Source organism: Triticum dicoccoides, chromosome 2B, assembly GCF_002162155.2.
Source record: "Triticum dicoccoides isolate Atlit2015 ecotype Zavitan chromosome 2B, WEW_v2.0, whole genome shotgun sequence".
Taxonomy (NCBI): domain Eukaryota; kingdom Viridiplantae; phylum Streptophyta; class Magnoliopsida; order Poales; family Poaceae; genus Triticum; species Triticum dicoccoides.
This window is the reverse complement of record NC_041383.1, coordinates 350031082-350036141: the sequence shown is the minus strand read 5'-3', so window position 1 is coordinate 350036141 and position 5060 is coordinate 350031082.

Here is a 5060-nt window from a genome sequence, read left to right as displayed (position 1 = left end):
GTAGATTGAGCAATGTTGTGCCCGTATAAGTTGAGATTTTTGCTAGTGTCTCTCCTGTGCAATTGCAACACGAGCATTACTCCAATATACATCAATTTTAAGCTCAGTTTCAGAGTTGCATTTGCCCCTTTTATCTCCACTTTGTGTGTGTTTCCATGGGTCTTTTTGTCATATGATCAGCACTAGGATTTGTGAATTGGTGTTGATAGGTATCCCAACCAAGCTCCACCATGTACCCTAGTTTTTTGTGTGCTAGTTTTCAGCCTCGGTATTCGCTACATCACATCCATGCACATTCTGCCCATACAAGTTGGCTCTTCTAATTCACTTTGGAACGGTAAGATACCTTGTTTCTTGCAGTTTTGAGTGAGTTGAGAGTTTTCCACATACACTATATTTTCTGTGAGTACTAATCACCTAATCATGTCCGACGAGTCTTTTGATGTACATCAGAAAAAGTATCCTAAATCCATGGTGCATTGGAATGAATATGAAGCTCTGCGTGATCATCTTCAGCGACAAATTCAGTGTGCAACGGATCCTATAAATGAGAATGTGGAGAACATGGAGTCGGACCTGAAGGATGCCACTGAAACTATCATAGCAACACAACGACAAGTTATTGAAATTCAGGGGACTCTAGTTACCTTGCAGCAAGCTTTGGCTGCATTGCAACAGTCTGTCGATCGCCAACAATATCAGCAGCGTGATGATGATGATGATGGTGAAGCTAGTGTTCATGCTGGTAATGGTGTTGCTAATGCTGCCAATGTTTCAGGTGCTGCAGCATGTCGCGCACAACTACAACAAGCTAATCATGATCGGCAAGCTCCACATGAGCCGGTTGTTGCTGGCCAAGATGGTGGTCATGGTAATGGAGGATGTGGTGGTGGCCGTGGTGGTGCCATGGCCGTCGGCCGTGGATTTGCTCCTCTTGGTGTGTGCCGTCGATTTGATGATGATGTGTTTGCACACCTAGCCAACCATGATGATGATGGACTGGGCAAACCAAAGTTCACAGTCCCCAAGTTTATTGGTTCTACTTATGTTGAAGAGTACCTCAATTGGGAGCTGAAGGTGGAAAAATTATGGCGCATGCATGAGTACACCGAGGCCAGAAAAATAAAACTTGCATCTTCTGAATTTGATGACTATGCTTTGCTTTGGTGGGATAATATTATACAGTCTGGAATTGAAGATGGTGAATGTCCCATTGTTACATGGAGATCTATGAAGGAAGAGATGCGTGCTTGCTTTGTTCCACACAATTATATTCGTTCTCTCTATCGCAGATTGCAGAATTTGAGGCAAGGTACTTCTTCTGTGGATGAATATTTTCAGGTGATGGAGCTTATTATGCAGCGTGCTAGAGTGCATGAAGAGCCTGAACAAACAATGTAGTGATTTCTCTCTGGTATGAACTATAACATCAAGCGTATTGTTCGTCTTCACCAATATTATGACATGACATACTTGTTACACCAAGCACGTGAGGCTGAATTGCAAGTAGCTGAGGATGCTAAGTTTACATCTCGTGCAATAGAGATTAGAGGTTGTTTTACACCATGAACAACACCTAGTGTGGAGCCTACTCCTAGTTCCACTTCTCGTTTTCATGGTAATGCTTATTCCAAATCAGATTTGGTGATCTCTAATGCGAAGAAACCAGCACAACTTGCTCTACCACTTGTGTTGTTTTGCAAGGGTCAAATTTTGGTTTCTAACAACATGACCCCTGATGTGGAGCATCCAACGGTCATCCCCATGGACACTACCTCAACTACCCAAGCTCCAAGTGGACCCATGACAAGAGCTCGAGCACGTGCTATTCAATTCGAGGTGACATCTCTCCTACTTGAGCTTACTTTACATTCGAGTGAGACATGGCTGCTGCCTAAGTCAGAAACATGATGTGTAATCATGTATGACGCACAAGCCAAGAGCCAAGGGTTGAAGAAGAAGGAACAAGCGTCAACTCTCTATACAACCAGGAAATTCTGGCCAGAGCCCAGAACTTCCGGCCTCCGACGACCCAGATGAGCCCGCGCGTGTGAACTCTGTGGTTAGCCCGGAACAGTCCAGAACTTGGCCCGGACCTTCCCGCACCGGGACGCCAGCTCAGCTCCCCCCGTGATGCAGAGCATCCCTCGCTCATCCCCATGGACGTACCTACATCTCCCTCGCCGCCACTCGGACCCATGATAAGAGCTCGAGCAAAGGCTATCGAGGATAAGGTGATTTCGCTCCTCTCCGAACTCCCTCTCCCTACTCACGAGACATGGCTACTACCTCATACGGAGACTCTATGTGTGATCAGGTGCTTGGACGGTAGCCACGGGACAGCTACATTCCATGGCCAAGATGGCGAGGACACCAAGATCAAGAAGAAGAGCTGCTTTGGAAGCTATAGGCCCCAGACGACCGGCCTGGCCTGGACGTCCGACCCCTGGAGGACGCTACAACCAAGGAAAGAGAAGCCAGCCAGAGCTACAGGCTCCGGACGACCGGCCCAGCCCGGACGTCTGGCCACTCCCAGGATCCGGATGGCCGAGCCCTTTCGAACGTCCGGTACTTCTCCAACAGAACCAAATCTACGGATTTCCAAGGAAGACCGGACGTCTGTGCACCTGACAATAGAACTCAAACTGCGGACATCCAAAGAACTCCGGACGTCCGGGACCCAACGAGCCTCCAGATGACCGGCGCCCCACGGACGTCCGGACCCTGGCTGCGTCTAGTTGCGGGCTGATGTCCTTGTACCCCTTCACTTCGCCCCTCATTTGCACTATGAATATAAATAGACCTCTCCCACCTCCTAGCTAGGGTTAGCGTTGATTTAGCTCATTTGTGAGATAGAGCCTCGCTCATCCTTCCGGATCTACTCCTCGTGAGGGACCGACACCTCTTCGGAGAAGATCCACCTGGATTCAAGACCTCCATCTGGAGAAGACCATCATCAAGACCTCCTCACAAAGAAGAACCGGTTACCCTTTGTATCGTCCTTTGTTGGACTTGGATCTTGTATCTCTCCTTGTGTTTCGATGATCTAGCACATGTGTGACTTTTATTCTTGTTGGTTGAGTGTTTTTCTCCCGTTCACCTCCTCGTGTTCTTAATGTTCCTCGTAGGGATCCTCTCCATACATGAAAGATCGGCCTCTAGGGTTCTACCCTACATCATCTTGGTATCATGAGCCACGTTGATCACGTTTTTGGAGCCCCTACACCGTGTTTTCTAGCTTGATTTTGTTGTTTTCGTCCTAAATCTGAAAATCCCCACCAGAAATAGCCCAATTTTTTTTTGTGATTTGTTGGTGTGTTGAAATTTTGTTGGATTTGGTCCATGGATTTGTGTTGCCACATGTGGATCTAGCTTTCCCTGCCCTCCCCACCCTTTTCCATCCACAAATCCGCTCGAATTCGACATCACCACTTCCGTCCACCTCGAAATTGAGCAGTTCATCCCGTGCCCGATTTTCGCCTAGGCACCGGACGACCGGACCCCACCGGATGTCCGACGACCGGACGACCATGACACTCCGGACGTCCGAGCAACTCTGACGAAAATGAATTTTCCCAGTTCAGCCACCACCGCTTCCCCACTTTCCACCACATCTTCCAGACCCTCATACCCCCACAGCCGCCCACATACACCACCATCATTCACCAATACCTCCTATAATGATTTTGACACATTTTGGTCTTTGAGATTTTGGGTTGTGGTTCCCGTGTCCTATTGTGTTTCGGCTATATAGGTACGGTTCGACACCATCATCACCACCTCTAATATTCGCAAAGGACTCATCATCGCCAAGGACGGTAACTTCAACGGCATCTTTGTCATACCTTGCAATTGCATTGATAACCCCATGGCCTTACTTTTGTGTTGCTTACCCATCGAGACTATGCACATTAGTGTTCATACTCCATAGCATACATACCATAGCATAGTGGTGCATATCTTGGCATCCTATTTTGTGTCACAAGGTTGTCATCGCATACACAATTGTTATCTTGGTTCATGAAGTTTTGCATGAGAAAAGATCTCAAAAGTGAAAGAGCCAACCAAGCTTTTAAGCAAAGAGGGAAACATAAGCAAAGAGCTTATAAGCAAGAACCATAGCATCATACTACATTAAGATTGTCATATCCTATCATCTTGGATCATATCACCGAAATACCATACATATAGCATACTTGGGATAGAGGTCATTGAATTTTTGCCTAGTAGGTAGTGCACAAGTTACGCATCTGCCTATTGCGCAATCGTGCTAGCGTCTCTCTTGTATTGTGCAACAAGAGAATTTTCATGGATTCCACATTTTGGCTCATTTTTGGTTTGCACAATCCCACTTATCTATTTGCGTGTGTGTTTCCGTGTACATCTACTTGCTTGGTCTACTTGTTGCATTTGCAAATTTGTGAATCTTTTCCAACATTATTGAAGCTCACTTACAATTGCATCAAATTTCGTGCCACCATCCTAACCAAGCTCCACCATAATCTTTTACTTGTGTAGGTGTGAGAACCGACAGGAATTGGTACCAATTGTGCTATTTCAATGTCCACATTTGAGTGATCTTGATTTATCTCCAACCTCGGTCAAGGTACATTTGGTATAAGTTCTTCTCCTTCTACCACTCACATTTTGCTTGGGATGATGGATAGTCCAAGTACTTCTACCAACGCACGCTTCATCAAGCAAGACGACGACATGTCATCATTCATCACCAAGAGACACTTCTTTGGTGCACAACGAGGGTTGCATCAAGAGCAACAAGCGATGACCGACTGCATCGACAACCTCCCCACCGCCCTACGAATCTTCGAGCAATGTACAAGGGACTACTTCGACAACAAGGTCGACGCGCACAAGCAAGAGAACGATGCAAGAATGGACGAGATCCGCGCCTTGTTGGTGAACTGCCCTCCTTCAACTTCTTCATACTCAAGATGGAGCCGCTCAAGTCGACACTCCGACCACACCTTCTCCGGCTCAACTACACCGACATCGAACACTCTTCAATGAGTCGCGCGTCAAGACCATCATGCATCTCGCAA